We start from the raw sequence: 19,745 nt of genomic DNA, 5'->3' as shown, positions 1-19,745 counted from the left end.
AGTAGTAAACCAGCTACAATACCAAAAAGCTAGACAAAAAATATTTTTTTCCAAGCAGAAAATGTTTGAACATGGGGAAAAAGCAGGCAAGTTACTGGCATACTTGGTACACAGCGAAGATAGGCCCCCAGTGGTCATCTCATTACATGGTCCTGGAGGACAACAAATAACAGACCCACCTAGAGTAACTTCTATGTTCAGAGACTTCTTTGCGGACTTATATAAAACGACAGCTCCCATTGAGACACAATCCATGTCTCTCTTTCTAGAGAAGGTGACTTTCCCACAGCTGACAGAGGAACAGATCGAACTATTAGAGGCACCCCTCACCACAGACGAAATTACAACTGCTATGGCCAGTTTTTCTAGGTCTAAATCCCCAGGATCAGACGGACTCCCAATTGAGTTCTACTCCCAATTCAGCGATATACTAACCCCTAAACTACTAACATTATACAATCATCTCTTTGAAACTGGGACTTTACCCCCATCTATGACAGAGGCAACAATAGTCCTCATCCCCAAACCGGGAAAGGACCCGGGATACCCAGAATCCTATCGTCCAATATCCCTTTTACAGGTTGATATTAAAATATTAGCCAAATTACTATCTATTAGGCTTAATCAAGTCATTTTATCATTAATACATGCAGATCAGGCTGGTTTTATGCCTGGTCGCAACACCTCGTTTAACCTCCGGAAACTATATATTAACATACAGGCTACACACGAGGAGGTTGGCTCACGGGTTGTGGTGACTTTAGACACAGCAAAAGCCTTTGACTCGGTGGAGTGGAGGTATCTATGGAGATGCTTGGAGGGCTATGGCTTCAGCCCGAAATTTATTAAATGGGTTCAATTATTATACCAGGCACCTAGGGCCAGAGTGGTGGCTAATGGGTGGTCGTCTCAGATGTTTGACCTCAGTAAAGGCACGAGACAGGGCTGCCCCTTATCCCCATTGTTATATGCCCTTGCGGCAGAACCCCTCGCGATATCCATCCGAGCGAATCCGGAGATTAAGGGACTTAGAATGGGCTCTTTAATTGAAAAAATTAGCATGTATGCAGACGACACGCTTTTATATTTAGCAGATTCGGGCCCATCATTAGATACCGCACTCCACACAATTGAACATTTTGGACTATTTTCAGGTCTGAAGATCAATTGGGACAAGTCCCAAATTTTACCAATTGATAGCTTCCCACCCCCAGAATCCCAAGCCAGACTACCGCTTCAGAGAGTTGATGCTATTAAAAATTTAGGGATTCATATATCTAGATCCCCTGCATATTATGTATCCTTCAACATAGATCCTCACATCTCTACGGTTAAAAATAAAATACGAGTTTGGTCCAAACTACCACTGGGTGTCTGGGGTCGCATAAATTTAATCAAAATGATACTACTCCCTAAAATACTGTATGTCCTCTGGCATACTCCGGTTTACTTACCCTTGAAACATTTCAAATCTTTAGAGTCCCTCCTTAAGCCTTTTGTGTGGGGACATAACAGACACAAATTAGCATGGCAAACACTCAAGAATCCAATGGATCTTGGTGGCACAGCTCTCCCCGATTTTAACCTATATTACATTGCAGCACAACTGTCACAGATGTTCCACTTAGATAAAACAGACAGCGAGAGATTCCTCACGCTCCTATGCCCAAAGTGGGCACAACACACCAAGGACTCGATATACGCAATAGCATCGGGCTCAGGGGGGATGGAGCTAGGAGAAAATAGACATACCATGTTATATCACTACAGGAAAATATGGGATTTAGCTACCTCTAAACTTGAAATTCCACAGATCAATGATTACACGCCAATATGGCATAACAAGAACCTCCCCGAGTTTAATAAAATTCATGACACATTCATATGGTCCATGCAGGGAGCATTTTACCTGCACCACTTATTGAAAGATGGACATCTCAAAGCCTTTGATACACTTAAGGAAGAATTCACAATTCAGAACCAGATGTTCTTCAGATTTTTACAAATCCGGCATGCGTCACAGTCACAATTTCCTGACTCCTTCCCAAACCCCACACCTAATATTCTTATGGCAGTAATTAAAAGTACAGACCCTCATAAACTGATCTCAGCCTTTTATAACATGCTCTTAATCCCTGTATCTACTAAAATAGCATATGATCTCAAACCAAGATGGGAAAGAGAGGTGGGACCAATCGAGGATGAGGAATGGGGGGAGGCATTGGAGTCCTGCTGTGTCCCCCAAATTATCAGACCGATTGTCGCAGCTCTACATACTTCACAGGGCATATCTTACACCCCTTCGAGTGGCAAGATATAAACGCACACAACCCACCACATGTCAGATGTGTGGGAGGGAGACGGGTACTTTCTTCCACTTGATCTGGACATGCCCTAAGATTCAAGGCCTGTGGGAACAAATTGTGACATTTCTACATGACACAATGGGATCACCCTTAGCCCTAGACCCAAAACAATGTCTCCTAGGTATAATTCCAGATACAATGGACAAATACACTAAAACATTTCTACATGAAACACTCTTTGCAGCAAGAAAGGTTATAGCCAAAAAATGGATGAGACAAACGCCTCCTAAAATAGTGGAATGGAAGGCGGTGGTAAATAATACACTACCGTACAAGAAATGCATATATATTAATAGAAGTTGCCCGGCCAAGTACAATAAGATATGGGATCGTTGGCTACGGGAATCAGCTACCTATGTCTAACGTAACTAAATGGTTATAAGGTGATATATCAGATGTGAGTTTCGATGTATGGCTACATGTGTTAAATGTATATACTCTGAATTTCCCCACATGACAAGTATTTTGTACCCATTTTTCATGAATACTGAACTTACAACAATTAATGTACTGTTTCCATGTTTATGTGTTACCAAAAGCATATTATGTATGCACCAGTTGATTAATAAAACCTTGTTCGATTTAAAAAAAAAAGATATTTGTGTCAGGAAAAGGTCATGTCCATGCTTGAGCCACAGACAAAGAATGGATAACTGCAACTTAAGCTATATTAATCACATTTAATGGAACTGTACTTAGTGCCAGGGAAAGGTCCTCTGGCACTAAAGGCAAAGATACTAAAGTGCCTTGTCCCTGAATAGTATGGAACTTGCACATAAATGTACAGTTATCGGGCTGAAGCAATGTACAGAAATGCCAGCCACTGTCCACCAGCCCTAAAGTTAGCTCCTTTTGGTCCAAGAAGGGCAACAAACATGGTTAAACCAGTGTGATTCAGTCATTATCACCTTGTTAAAACAAGCATTATTATTATAAAAAGCTAAGGGAAAATGGGAATGAAGGATGCCATCAAAAAGGAGTTAATAAGGGGTTAAAATGTTATTATGATGTACACATAACACCGGTTTATAAATGAAAGCTACAGATCTAAAGCCTAATCAATGAGGCTCCTCTGTCACATTGATAGCTGGTTCACTGCCCTCTGTGTATCAGGAGTAGTGCAGGCACTTCTGATAAAAAGTTGATGGCTGTAACACAGTGTACATTGTGAGAACCACTTTCCCACTGTCATTTTGACAGCTCAGTCCTGCACACTGCAAGAAACATGTGGGATGATGTTGAGTTGGAGAGGATACAGCATCAGCTGAGCCACCCCTGCATAGCACCTGGGATGGGTGCCTATACTGCATCTGCCTTGGTCCAGCCTTGATTGTGACAATATTTTAACAATAAATTAATGGTTCACAGCAAAGAGGAGGCAGCTCAATTGTTTTTCACTTTTATGGAGATATATCCTAGTTTGTTAAGAATAACCTGCTCTTTGATTGGTGCAAGAAGGAGGCAGCTGTGAGCATTCATTCCTATGTTCCTCAACATATGGAGCTGCCTGTCTAGGATGTTGGATGGAAGAACAAGGCAGCTCTAAAATTAAAAAAAAATACTGTTTTATAAAAAATAACTGACCTCCTTATTGCTGTCAGCCCCTTAATTTTCCAGTCTCCTCTTTTCAGAAGGCAGGAATGAAAAATTAAAAACAGAAAAACAGTAGGAATGTAGAAAGTATCTTTCTTCAGAAAAGAGCAAGATTTGAAATATGTAATTTTAGCTCAGGAATTCTGACACACTACCACAAAAAGTCGTTCTTTATAATTTTGGAAACATGGGGCTGGAAGAGACCTCTTATGCTGTGTACACACGACCGGACTATCGACGGACTGAATCACGTCTGATTTTTCAACGGACTTTCGACGGACTGTTCGATGGACTTCCGTCGAATCGGACTTGTTTACACACAATCACACGAAAGTCCGACGGATTCGACCGTGATGACGTATGACCGGACTAGAATAAGGAAGTTAGCCAATAGCTGCCCTAGCGTCGGTTTTCGCCCGTCGGACTAGCATACAGACAAACAGATTTTTCGACAGGATTCGAGTCGGAAAGATTTGAAATCTAAAGTCCGTCACATTTTCGACAGAAAAGGCCCGCTGCAGGTCCGATGAAGCCCACACACGGTCGAATTGTCCGATGGATTCGTTCTGTCAGACAAGTTTGGTCGAAAAGTCCGGCCATGTGTACACGGCATTAGACTGGGACAGAACATTGTCTTCAGCAAAGAGCAGACAATAGGAAATAGAAATGAATCTATGCAGACTAAAATTGCCAGTATAGTTGCCACTGGTAGGTTTAGACACAATTAACCACTAGCCTACCGCCCACCGTCATATGACGGCAGGAGGGCAAGCCTCTTGTTCTGGGCGGATGTCATATGACGTGAGCCCGTTTAAACAGGGCATGCGCACGATCGTGAGCGCGCAGCCCTGTACTGTCGGTGGCGGCGTGTCACCGAGACACCGCTCGTCACCGACAGGGGTGAACAGCCACTGGGCATGGCTGTTTACCACGTGATCGGCCGTGATGAAGTCACGGACGATCACGAATGGTACATGCCCGCATTGCACGGCGCATGTGTGCGATCTTGAGCGTGCTGCGCGTGCACGTCGGTGACAGCGTGTTCCCGGGAACACTGCTCGTCACCGACGATAGTACACAGCCATTGGCCAGGGCTGTGTACCATGTGATCGGCTGTGATCAATTCACAGCCGATCACTAACTGTAACACAAAGAGCTGTCACTAGCTGTTACTAGCCCTTCTCTCCTCACACACCATTTCCAGTGTGAGGAGAGAAGAGCCAGGAGCAGTGAGTTACAGATCTATGTTTAGTAGTGTCTGCACCAACACCACACCTGTCCCATCGCCCGCCCCAATTGTCATCTGTCACCCAACAGTCATCCCATAAAAGTGCACCTGTCACATAAGAGACTGCCATCAGTGACCATCAGCGGTGCAACCGTCACCCATCAGTGACCTGCCCTGTCACCCATCACCCACCAGTGACCGTGCCCTGTCACCCGTCACCCATCAGTGACCGTGCCCTGTCACCCATCAGTGACCATCAGCAGTGCACCCGTCACCCATCAGTGACCGTCGCCTGTTAGTGACTGTCGCCTGTCAACAATCTGTGACTATCACCTGTCACCGTCCATGGCCTGTCACCCATCAGTGACCGTGCCTTCTCACCCGTCACCCATCAGTGACCGTGCCCTGTCACCCATCAGTGACTGTGCCCTGTCACCCATCAGTGACCATCAGCGGTGCACCTGTCACCCATCAGTGACCATTACCCGTCACCGTCCGTGGCCTGTCACCCATCAGTGACCATTGTCTGTAACCCATCAGTGACCATCGCCCATCACACCATCACCTCTCACCCATCGCACAGCCCATCAGTGACCGTCACCTGCCACCCATCTGTCACCCGTTGCACAACTACACGCCACACAGCCATGTCCAAAAGAGGATATACTAGTGAGGAGGCGTTCCAGATCCTCTCTATGACTAATGAGAGCACCGGGGAGTTCTCATCAGAGTCCAATTCTGATTCCGAATCAAATTCGGCATTTGAACCGATCGAGAGTAGCAATGATTCGGATGAAGAATGGGTCCCTCCTAAAAGGGCACGACACTCTGGAAACCAGGAAGCCACCAGCAACCAGGATTATATTCAGAGGCCCAGTACCAGCTCTACCGCCAGAAATAGGCCCCAGGAAGAAAGGCCCAGTACCAGTGCTGCCGCCAGCAATAGGCCCCAGGAACAAAGGCCCAGTACCAGTGCTGCCGCCAGAGATAGGCCCCGCGCACAAATGCCCAGGTCCAGTACCAGTGCTGCCACATCACACCTGAGTACCAGCACAGGAAATTCAACTCCCCCAACTACTGGAGTGTCACGTCCCCCAAGAGCCAGGGCCGCTACATACATGCCAGATGGTCTTGCCAACCCAACATGGCTGCCTTCCAACTCGGGATCACCAATTATTCCCCCTTTCACAGCACAGCCAGGTGTGCAGGTCAACACCCAAAATTTCACAGAGATCAATTTTTTTCACCTGTTTTTGCCCGACACTTTGCTGCAGTTCATTGTCGACCAGACAAATTTGTATGCCCAGCAGTATATTGCCAGCAATCCCCAATCATCTTATGCCTGTCCGTTTGAGTGGAGAGATTTGAATTTGGAGGAGTTCAAATTGTTTTTGGGCCTCACCCTAAATATGGGGCTTACAAAAAAAATGAAGGACATACCTATTGGTCCACCAACCCCATCCACCATATGCCCATGTATTCTGCCACAATGTCCAGGTCCCGATATGAGATGATTATGAGACTCTTTCATTTTAATGACAACACCCAGTGCCCTCCCCACAATCATCCAAATTCCAATAAGCTATACAAGATTCGCCCACTGATAAATTTATTTTCCCAACGATTTGCAGAACTCTATGTCCCCGAGAAGAATATATGTGTGGATGAGTCCCTGGTACCATTTTCAGGCCGGCTAGAAATAAAACAATATATTCCTAGCAAAAAGGCCAAATACGGAGTCAAATTTTACAAGCTGTGTGAGAGAGCCACGAGATATCTATATGCGTTCCGCATATATGAAGGAAGAGATTCCCAGCTCCAGCCCCCTGAGTGCCCGGCCTACATGGGCACAACTGGAAAAATCGTATGGGACCTGGCTTACCCACTTCTGAAAAAAGGATATCATATATACCTGGACAACTTTTATACCAGCCTGCCCCTTTTCAGACACCTATATATCGAAAAAACCCTGGCCTGCGGAACCTCAAGAAAAAATAGGAAGGGCTTCCCACAATCCATAGTGAACAAAAAGCTGCAAAGGGGGGAAAGAGCAACACCGAGATGCAATGAAGTGCTGGCCTTGAGGTGCAAGGATAACAGGAACGTGCACATGATGTCCACCATTCATGATGACACTACAGTTGTAGTTCAGCGAAGACGAGGTCCCATTGAAAAACCGACATGTGTCCAAGACTATAATCTCTACATGGGGGGGGTGGATTTCAATGACCAAATAATTCAGCCCTATTTGTCAATAAGGAGGTCCCGATTCTGGTACAAGAAGGTAGCAATTTATCTAATCCATTTGGCCATTTACAATTCCTACATAGTCTAAACAAAATCCACAGAAAGCCCCACCCCCTTCCTAAAATTTATAGAAGTAGTAGTCACGTCCCTCATCTATCAACAAAGACCCCCCCAGAAGACCTTCGTTCTGATGCTGTTAGCCGATTTCATGAACGCCACTTCCCGTACAACATTCCACCATCGGAAGCAGGCCGAAGACGGCAAAAAAGATGTTGCGTGTGCAGCAGAAGAGGTTTTCGAAAAGATACCAGCTTCCATTGTCCCCAGTGTCCCTTCCAACCTGGCCTTTGCATTGGTGAATGCTTCGAACTGTATCATACATCCCTAAATTATTAGCCCATATTTTCGCTGATCATTTTCCATGCTTCCCTAAATAACCATGCCACTGCCTTCAACGTGAACTGACCCTGGCCTGCTTTTTGACTATGCCACTGCCTACCGTTTGGACTGCTTCCACATGAACTGACCCTGGCCTGTTTTGACTATGCTTCTGCCCACCGTTTGGACTGCTTGCTCGTGAACCGACCCTGGCCTGTTCTGTGACTATGCTTCTGCCTACCGCTTGGACTGCTTGCATGTTAACTGACCCTGGCCTGTTTTATGGACTATGCTTTTGCCTACCGCTTGGACTGATCTGTTGCCCTGCTACTATAGTACACAGGGGTCTCACTTATGTGAGGGGCTCCAGAATAGTTTTTCCGGATGGAGAAAACAATTTTATTTGTTTTCTCCGGGTTTTGTAATTTCCGGATTAGGGTCTGGAGTCCGGAGGCTTCATAGAGATTTGGGTGGGTCGAAGCCTCTACCCCTGTGCCCCTGTGCACAGGTCTTACCCGATTGCGGCCCTCAGCCTGCTGCTGACTTACTGCCATCATGCCTTTGCCTGCCGCATGAACGGACCACACCTCTGCCTGCTACCTGGACTATGCAAATAATTAGCTGTAGCAAGAGGCAGTATGTTTATGAAGGGCTGAAGAGCGGTACAATAATGAGTGTCTGCAGGTAACAGTGTACCAGGACCAATATTATGGCTGTGCTGGCTGTCTCTGCCTGGACAATTTCTATGGACAAATGCTTTGGCTGTGCTGACAATATCCTTGTGCTGACTATAGACAATATTCCTGCCTGCTGCCTGGATAATTACTATTGCTGTCGCTAAGCACATCCCTGACTGCTGCCTGGACCAGTGCTCTCTTCTGTGGACACTAATAAAAGCACAGGTAATACTTTTTTTTTTACCCTTTCCGCAATAGAATTTATTTTGGATTGTAATTCTTGGTATGTACATGCTATGTGTTAGAAATATGAAGGGCCTTCAAAAATGTTAGGTTGCCAGGAAATTATCTATGTAATGTATGCTCCTAGAATGCCTGATGGTGCTACTTGGATGTTGAGCCTCTGTATGTGGCCAAGCTGTGTAAAAGTCTCACACATGTGGTATCACCATACTCAGGAGGAGTAGCAGAATGTATTTTGGGGTGTCATTTTTGCTATGTGTTGGAAATATCTTATAAATGGACAACTTAATGTAAAAAAAATGCGTTTTTATTTTTTTCCCACATTTTCCAAAAACTTCTGGAAAAAAATAACCATTTAAAAGACTCATTATGCCTCATAGATTATACGTTGGGGTGTTTGCTTTCCAAAATGGGGTCATTTTGTGGGCAATTCCATTGTCCTGGTGCTCCAGGGCCTTCAAAAGTGTAATAGGTGGTTGAGAAATGAGATGTACAATTTATGCTCGTAGATCGCCTGATGGTGCTCCTTCAATGTTGGGCCTTTGTATGTGGCCAGGCTGTGTAAAAATCCCACACAAGTGGTATCGCCATACTCCGGAGGAGTAGCAGAATGTATTTTGGGGTGTCATTTTTTGCTATGTATTTGCTATGTGTTGGAAATATCTTATAAATGGACAACTTTGTGTAAAAAAAATGCATTTTCATTTTTTTTTCCACATTTTCCAAAAACTTCTGGAAAAAAAATAACCGTTCAAAAGACTCATTATGCCTCATAGATTATACATTGGGGTATTTGCTTTCCAAAATGGGGTCATTTTGTGGGCAATTCCTTTGTCCTGGTGCTCCAGGGCCTTCAAAAGTGTAATAGGTGGTTGAGACATGAGATGTGCAATTTATGCTCGTAGATCGCCTGATGGTGCTACTTCAATGTTGGGCCTTTGTATGTGGACAGGCTGTGTAAAAGTCCCACACATGTGGTATCCCCATACTCGGTAAGAGTAGCAGAATGTATTTTGGGGTGTAATTTGTTGTATGCATATGCTCTGTGAGAGAAATAACCAGTTAATATGACAATTTTGAAAAAAAAAAAAAAAAACAAATCTTCCTTTTGCAAAGAATTGTGGGAAAAAATTACAACTTAAAAAAACTCACCATGCTACTTACTTAATACCTTGGAATGTCTACTTTCTAAAAATTGGTCATTTGGGGGGTATTTGTACTTTTCTGACTTGTTAGTACCTCAAGACATGAGATTCACCTGATGTACTGAAGGCCTGATCAGATGTTTTCAATTTTCAGTGATTGGCACCTTAGTTTGTAGACTCTATAACTTTCACAAAGACCAAATAATATACACTAATTTGGGTTATTTTTACCAAAGATATATAGCAGTATAAATTTTGCCCAAAATTTATGAAGAAAAATTACTAATTTGCTAAATTTTATGACAAAAACAAAGAAAAAGGCAAATTTTCACAAAATTTATGGTCTTTTTTTATTTATAGCACAAAAAATAAAAAACACATTAGTGATTAAATACCACCAAAGGAAAGCTCAATTTGTGTGAAAAAAAGGACACAAACTTCATTTGGGTACAGTGTTGCATGACTGAGTAATTGTCATTCAAAGTGTGAGAGCACCGAAAGCTGAAAATTGGTCTGGGCAGGAAGGGGGTTTAAGTGCCCTGTATTGAGGTGGTTAAATGTTTTTTATGTTTTGAATATGGCCAATCAATTTGTGAATATTGAATGATATTTGCAAACTTGGAAAATGTATTTTTCAGAGTAGATCTCTGGGAAACTTTTCAGAAGAGGATAATTCTGTTAAGCAATTTGATTCACAATCGTCTTTTCCACTGCACAACAAGGAGGAATATGCCACTTTTTTACACGTTCTGCTCTAAGGATTTTTTAATCACATCCCTACTCATTGTACAGAAATGACAAGGTGGATTCGCTGTTTAATGAGCAAGCTGAGAGAAATGTGGCACTGAAAGCTACAAAGAGAATCACAAAAGCTTTTCAAATAAAACAGATTGCAAACATGAATTTTGAGGTTCAGAGGTTAACGTAGAACTGGGTCTGCTATAAAATATTAATAGTAAAATTTTATAGGCTTAAATTTTAAAAATGTTTCTTGTTCCAAAAATTACTGTACATTATAAAGGCAGATTAATAATGATGTCTGGTAAGTTTATAGTGGCCAGCTTTTTAAAAGCTTTGCCTTTTTTTATTGGCTTGCTTGCAAAAATTTACCAATATATGCCTGCCTAGCAAGTCACAAGAAAATAATTTCCACTGCCTTGCTAAAAGCAAAAATGCAGTGCTTTAAAAATATATACAGCCCAGGAATTTTAAATAAAAAAATAAAATGCTCACCTTTTAAATTGTAAGAGGATTTTTATTCCAAGTGGCACAGAATTAACAAAAGCTGAAATGTCCATACTAAATAAAGGTTTGAAATATGCCCAATCTCGGGGGTTGAATAAATTCTAAACCTTTACCGGTGTCCAGACATTTGGCATAATACTAAGTATTAAGAGGCACTTTATGGGTAATCGCAATTTAAGGAATAGTACCCATCTGACAACAGAAAGGCTGGCCATACAGGCTTCACTGATGCATTTATTTTACACCCCCCCTGAGCAGGGGTGGCTCCAGACCAAATTTTTTGGGGGCGCTGTGCAGGTGCTGGAAGCAAAAGCTGGGAAGCTTATCGGTGCGCGTACAAGTGCCAAAAAAGGGTTTACTTCCACTTTAAGGACTGCAAAGAAGCCAGAGAACCATCTAAAGACTCAGTCACACTTTGTCCCATGCCAATGCCAGAAGCTCTTCCAGACCACTTCCTCTTTGCACCACAAACAACTGCTCTTCTCATATCAATCTGCCAACGATGATAGCCCTGGGTCCCAGCAGGCTACTATAGACTAGATGTCAGGAGATGCAGGATTGCTCTGTAGACCACAGATAGGTTCCTGACACCCCTCCATCATTGCTTATTAGCTAGGAAAATCTAAATATAGCCTCTCACTATGGTGCATGAGTGTTGCTAGGATTGTGAAAGACCTAGGGCACACAAAAAAAAATTAAAAAAGCACTTAGCATGCCACGGTTCATAGTGGGCACGCAGATATAACACTTGACAGTGGGAGTGGCTTAAAAGAAATAGATTAAATAGAATCTGATAAGTGTGCATAGAAACTAAAGCTCTTAGTGGTAATTCACCAAAAGATTAACACAAATGATAATATAATGGAGAAAGCAGCACACTGCATAAAGTGTGAATTAATAAACACTTTGAGAAATGAGAGAGTGAGAGTGGGGGGGCAGCAAAGGGAAAGGAAAGGGAAAGGGAAAGGAAAGACAGATTCTGGTAGTAGGGGACTCAATTCTTAGAAGGACAGAGAGGGCAATCTGTAACCAAGACCTGAAGCGCCGAACAGTATGTTGTCTACCGGGCGCTCGGATTCGGCACATCACGGATCTTGTGGACAGATTACTGGGAGGTGCACGTTGGCACCAATGACAAAGTCAGAGGCAGATGGAGTGTCCTAAAGAACGATTTTAGGGACTTAGGAGCTAAATTGAGGAAAAGGACCTCCAAGGTAGTATTCTCAGGAATACTACCGGTACATCGAGCCACACCAGAAAGGCAGAGGGAGATTAGGGAAGTAAACAAGTGGCTGAAGAGCTGGTGTAGTAAGGAGGGCTTTGGGTTCCTGGAGGACTGGGCCGACTTCTCAGTCGGTAACCAGTACTATAGAAGGGACGGACTGCACCTAAATGAGGAGGGTGCAGATCTGCTGGGAATGAAGATGGCCAAAAAGTTAGAGGGGGTTTTAAACTAGGCGATGGGGGGGAGGGTCCAGAGGCAGAGATAGCCAGCACGGAAGATATTCCAGAGGGTAGTATTGGGGGCATTAGTGGCAGGTTAACCAAAGCACAAAAACACAAGGTGAGTATAGTAGCAAGTCCTAGTTGCAATCTCGAAACACCCAATATGAGGACAATATGCGACCAGTCTAAACTATGTGGCATGTTCACCAATGCCAGGAGCATGGCGGACAAGATGGGTGAACTAGAGATACTGTTGTACGAGGAGGATTTGGATTTTGTGGGAATTTCAGAGACCTGGTTCAACAGCTCTCATGATTGGCTGGCAAACATTCAAGGGTATACCCTATACCGCAAGGTTAGAGAGGGTAAAAAAGGGAGAGGGGTATGCCTATATATCAAGAATAATGTACAAGTGAATGTGAGAGATGACATCACTGTGGGAGCTAGAGAGGAGGTGGAATCCTTATGGGTAGAGCTCCAAAGGGATGAAGCTAAGGGGAAAATAATACTGGGAGTATGCTATAGGCCCCCTAACCTGAGGGAGGAAGTGGAGACGGATCTCCTATCACAAATTGGATTAGCAGCAAGGATGGGAAGTGTTATCATAATGGGGGATTTTAATTATCCAGACATAGACTGGGCGGAGGGAACCGCGCATTCATTTAAGGCTCGCCAGTTCCTTAATGTCTTGCAGGACAATTTTATGGGTCAGATGGTAGACGCACCAACTAGAAATAAAACATTACTGGATCTACTGATTACCAACAATACAGACCTGATCACGGATGTGGAAATACAGGGCAATTTAGGTAACAGCGATCACAGGTCAATTTGTTTCAGTATAAATCACACAAATAGGAAACATAAAGGGAATACAAAGACACTGAATTTCAAAAGAGCCAACTTCCCTAAACTAGAAACCTTGCTAAAAGGCATAAATTGGGATAAAATATTAGGAACAAAGAATACGGAGGAGAGATGGGTTTGCTTTAAGAGCATATTAAATAAGGGCATTAGCCAATGTATCCCATTGGGTAATAAATTTAAAAGAGCGAACAAAAGTCCTGGATGGCTTAACTCCAATGTAAAAATGCATATAAAAGCAAAGGAGAAGGCCTTCAAAAAATACAAGGTTGAGGGATCATCCTCAGCATTCAGACTTTATAAATAATGCAACAGGAAATGTAAGGGTGCAATTAGGACAGCTAAGATAGAACATGAAAGACACATAGCGGAGGAGAGCAAAAAAAATCCCAAGAAATTCTTTAAGTATGTAAAAAAAAGGAGTAAAAAAGGAGAACAGACCATATTGGCCCCATAAAGAATGAGGAAGGACATCTGATTACAAAGGATGGGGAGATGGCAAAGGTATTGAATTTATTCTTCTCCTCAGTCTTCACGAGTGAATCGGGGGGCTTCAGTAACCAAAACTGCAGTGTTTATCCTCATGACACAACACAGGAAGCACCTCCATGGTTAACAGAGGACGGAATTAAAATTAGACTTGAGAAACTTAACATTAATAAATCACCGGGACCAGATGGCTTGCATCCGAGGGTACTTAGGGAACTCAGTCAAGTGATTGCCAGACCGTTGTTCCTAATTTTTACAGATAGTCTACTGACTGGAATGGTACCAGCTGATTGGAGAAAAGCCAATGTAGCACCAATATTTAAAAAGGGCCCAAAATACATCCCTGGGAATTACAGACCAGTTAGCCTAACATCAATAGTATGAAAAATCTCTTGGAGGGGATGATAAGGGACTATATACAAGATTTTAGTAATAAGAACGGTATCATTAGCAGTAATCAGCATGGATTCATGAAGAATCGTTCTTGCCAAATCAATCTATTAAACTTCTATGAGGAAGTGAGTTGCCATCTAGATAAAGGAAGGCCCGTAGACGTGGTGTATCTGGATTTTGCAAAAGCATTTGACACAGTTCCCCATAAACGTTTACTGTACAAGATAAGGTCCGTTGGCATGGACCATAGGGTGAGTACATGGATTGAAAACTGGCTGCAAGGGCGAGTTCAGAGGGTGGTGATAAATGGGGAGTACTCAGAATGGTCAGGGGTGGGTAGTGGGGTTCCCCAGGGTTCTGTGCTGGGACCAATCCTATTTAATTTGTTCATAAACGATCTGGAGGATGGGATAAACAGTTCAATCTCTGTATTTGCAGACGATACTAAGCTAAGCAGGGCAATAACTTCTCCGCAGGACGTGGAAACCTTGCAAAAAGACCTGAACAAATTAATGGGGTGGGCGACTACATGGCAAATGAGGTTCAATGTAGAAAAATGTAAAATAATGCATTTGGGTGGCAAAAATATGAATGCAATCTATACACTGGGGCGAGAACCTCTGTGGGAATCTAGGATGGAAAAGGACCTGGGGGTCCTAGTAGATGATAGGCTCAGCAATGGCAAGCAATGCCAAGCTGCTGCTAACAAAGCAAACAGAATATTGGCATGCATTAAAAGGGGGATCAACTCCAGAGATAAAACGATAATTCTCCCGCTCTACAAGACTCTGGTCCGGCCGCACCTAGAGTATGCGGTCCAGTTCTGGGCACCAGTCCTCAGGAAGGATGTACTGGAAATGGAGCGAGTACAAAGAAGGGCAACAAAGCTAATAAAGGGTCTGGAGGATCTTAGTTATGAGGAAAGGTTGCGAGCACTGAACTTATTCTCTCTGGAGAAGAGACGCTTGAGAGGGGATATGATTTCAATTTACAAATACCGGACTGGTGACCCCACAATAGGGATAAAACTTTTTCGCAGAAGAGAGTTTAACAAGACTCGTGGCCACTCATTAAAATTAGAAGAAAAGAGGTTTAACCTTAAACTACGTAGAGGGTTCTTTACTGTAAGAGCGGGAAGGATGTGGAATTCCCTTCCACAGGCGGTGGTCTCAGCGGGGAGCATTGATAGCTTCAAGCACCTGAATGACCACAACATACAGGGATATACAATGCAATACTGACACATAATCACACACATAGGTTGGACTTGATGGACTTGTGTCTTTTTTCAACCTCACCTACTATGTAACTATGTAAATACCTAAATATTAAATAGATGTTCTAATCTGTGCCGATTTCATGCTGTGCAAAATTAATTAAAGTGCTGAGTGCAAACAAGGTGATACATACATAACTAGAATAAGTGAATAAATTTGAAACCATCAGAATAAATTCATTTATGCATTACAAACAAAGGCGGATCTCCTCACGGCTATTAGCCACCATTTCATTGTTCCTCCACCAAAAATAAAGTGACATAGGCAATAAAACAAAAGTTCATCTGCATATTTGAGATCTTTACACCTACTTTGGTGTGCTGTCACCACCACAACTGTGAGCATACAGGGTGCTACCAGAGGCTGCAACCACAATACATAGGCCCAAACAAGCTTACAAGTAAAAGGATTGAAACTCTGTAGTCCATATAGCATTTTTAATGGACGGTTACAAAAAGTGCTACAACTAAGGCTGTTGCCAAAACGCGCCAGCTGTTTAGCCTGTCGCTTTTTGTAACCAACCATTAATAATGAATATATGGACTACAGAGTTTCCGGCTCAATCCTTTTACTTGTTTCTGCTGTAGTGTGTAAGGCCACTGAGCCTGAGCACCCGAAAGAGGATCTTGCAAATTGGACTGGGAGTTCCCCACTTTGTGCGTTGTCTATCTTCACCCAAACACACTTAATTGTAATCCGGCAGCACCATCCCACTCTGACTGGCTCCAAATGAATAAGCTGTATTGCAGTTTTCAAAGGCTTGCCAACTGACAACACCTGGTAGCTGCAGTCATAATATATGCATGAAAAATAAAATCTACCATAATGCATAAACCCTTTAAAAGATTATTTTTTAAGTGCAAGTGTTGCACTTTCACATTTCAGAACAAACAAATGGCCACTGCCCTCACCTATAACTGGCCTTTGAAGGAGCACATGGAAGGGCAACGCATGCAGAACAAAACCAAAGAAATTCCTAGCTCAACTTATTGACCAGCCTGCAACTAACCGAATTGTCCTGTCTAACTGTATGCGTTAAAAACAGAGGTTTAGGTTGCACACATTTCCAAATACATGCGTAAGCTACAGAGCCCTGTCAAGGCACCACAGTATCTGTAGTCCTAACTTGAAATTTTGAGAGCCTCCACAGAGGCTTCCAACCAGTAATAGGCTTAAACCACAGACAATACACATAAGCATGCCACTCTGGACATCACTGCCTCAGCTCGGCCCCTCCACTAAAGTTTGCTGTCGTCTGATGTCACAGAGCTGGTCCAGGCTCTGCAAGGATAAAGACCAGTGGTTCAGTTGGCAATAAAACCATGGCTCACATGCCTGCTTTTTTGCCCCCTTACTGCAAATGTAAATAAGCCCTTACATTGATTGGTGGCATATATATTTATCAGATTAGTAAACAAAAACCTTTATGGTAACATGAAGAGGGAGAGGGAAAGTTCACTTTACTTATATTGAGATCGATTGTGAAGCCACACCTACATTGTTAGGGCTCATTCACACTAGTGGTTAGAGGGCTGTAAAATCCTTCATTTGAGCCACATTTTTACCACCCCTAACTGCTACCCTTTTTGTTGCATAGGCAGCAGCTGGAGGTTTACACATGCTGCTGTCTTGATGTTTTTTGTCATGGCAGGAACCACCCACTGAATAGGGCTGCTCTGCAATGCACCCAGTTGTGGTGCACTATTGTGGAGTCCAAGGAGATAAAGCAGGCAGGGAGGAGGTGATACAACACCTTCTCTCTACCTGTATAATGTTCTCTAAAGAGCAATCTATATGTTAATTGCTCTTCAGAGGGCAAAACTAGTGTGCATGCGCTGAAAGGGTTAAATATGGAGCTAGCAGAGACAGGAAAGGGACAGAACACACATATCTCATGGATTCTTTTCCCCCTATCACAGAAGTCTCTGTAATAAACATTATTTTTGCTGATCACTGTATGAGGTCTGTGTGTCCTGTCTTCTGATGCTATGGATCTAACAGCCTGTTAATTATAACATACATAACTTGTAAGAGCATGTTTTCCTCTTGTCCTATCACTGTCCAGGCTGCTGCACAACTTGCTTCTCCCCTCCCTGAAGTATTCATAAAAAAGAGACTCACATGAGAGTTAGAAAGCTGAGGGGTCATTTTGTCTTCTTTTTATTCCTCTCGGCAGAGAAAGTGGGAGCACAGGCACAGCATGATTGGATGATACTGAACAGGTGCTTCCAAGATCCTTCCCTCCTTGTGCTGCACAGGGCACACTGCAGGAATGAGATCTGTCCCTGCATCTGACATGCTGTTTGCCAATCTCTGGACACACAGGGGTAAGCAAGCACTGCTGGTAGCAGGAAACCTGGGCTCCAAACTGTAAACATCTTCCTGAGGCACCCGAGGTGGCTGCTGATGGAAGTGCTATAAGAGTGCTATGTGAAATTTTGGGGGGGCTAAAGCAAAACCCCCAGCACCCACTTGGCGCCACCCCTGCCCCCTGGGACTATTTCCTCTAGTTTGTCCATTTTTCAGGATTTAGTCCTGAAAGATTTGGACCAAATGAAGATTAAAGTGATTGTAGAGGTTAATTTTTTTTTTTTTTTGTAAAATAACAAACATGGTATACTTACCTACTCTGTGCAAGGGTTTTGCACAGAGCGGCCCTGATCCTCCTTTTCTGGGGTGTCCTCTTCATCGGGTGCCCCCACAGAGAGACGCTTTCCATGGGGGCACCCATGCTGGCGCGTTCCCGAGTCCTGCTGCTGCGTCCCTGCCCCCGACTCCCATGTCACTGGATTTGATTGACAGCAGCAGGAGCCAATGGCTTATTCATTGCAAGGTAGGAAGAAAGCACCATCTATAATAGATCCATAATAGAGATCCTACTTTGAAGGTGGGACACGAAAAAAGAAGTCAAGGTGTGCCTACGAAATATGAAAAGAAAGAATAAAGAAGGAGATGGCATGGGCGCTAGTTTTTTCCTTTGGAGCACTATTTCATGTTTCACAAAGGATGTACCTTCCTAGTTTTGTGAAGGGTTGTCAGGTGTCAAGTGAGTTGAGTCAGAGTGGAAGGCTATGAGTGAAATGGGACAATTAGTTCCCGGGACCTATAGAATTCGACCTGGGAGGCACAACACGAATCTCAGTAAGCTGGGGGGGGGGGGCAGGAAAATAAGTGTCCCCTGTGCCAATGGGTAGCTCGAATTGACCTGGGATGGCTCAGGCTCCCAGTGTCTGGAAGTAGCTGCTGTATTCTGTGTACTGTTCTCTGTTTCAGACTGGATTGTACTGGAGCTAGAATGGAAATACTAACTACTATTGTATTCTTTATATCCCTCTTTACAAGACCATAGAAAAGGGTTAAGTATGTATACTTTATTTTTTTTATGATGGGGGAATGGGGGGGGTGAATCAAAGCTAGAAAAATGCTTTATGCTCTTCCTTATGCAAAACTGCTTTCCCAGAATTAAGATTTAATACATAAGTGTCTGCCATCTTTAGGTCCTGCATTACCTTAAATGAACATGCACATATGTGAACTGTTTCACCTGCCAAATAATTTCTTGTTCTGTTCAGCCACTTTTATGATCCATACACTTTCTTTCCATAAAATTCATTGAAACCTCTTGATAATGAGCACTTCCAACAAATTAAATCACTCTTTATTGCTCCTTGGCCTGCCCTAAGTGGTCAGGGGAAATGCTTGAACTAGGCTGAACTAGGCTCGGTTCACACTGCCGCAACCTGAAAGTCATGCGACTTACAGTGCGACCTAGCCAGATGAATTCGGCACAACTTTGAAGAAACTTCAGGGAATGCCTGCATAATCTTACTGTAATGTCATATCTAAATCACATCAATTAAGATGAGGATCCGACTTGGAGGCAACTTCCATTAAAGTCTATGGGCACAAATCAGATAGAGGTCACCTTGAAGTAGTACAGGTAACTTTTCCAAAGTTGGAGCAACTTCAGTAGTGCTAATTAAGACAGCTCTCATTGACTAAAATGGGATTTCACATGTCACGCAACTTGGGGTCTCACAAGTCATTTTCCAAGTCAAGGCAGTGTAAACCGAGCCTTATGCCACATACACATGGTCAGATTTTCCAATGGGAAATGTTGGATGTGAGCTTGTTGTCGGAAAGTCCGACCGTGT

Source organism: Aquarana catesbeiana, linkage group LG02 (assembly GCF_042186555.1).
Source record: "Aquarana catesbeiana isolate 2022-GZ linkage group LG02, ASM4218655v1, whole genome shotgun sequence".
Taxonomy (NCBI): domain Eukaryota; kingdom Metazoa; phylum Chordata; class Amphibia; order Anura; family Ranidae; genus Aquarana; species Aquarana catesbeiana.
Note: the sequence above shows the minus strand (reverse complement) of the source record.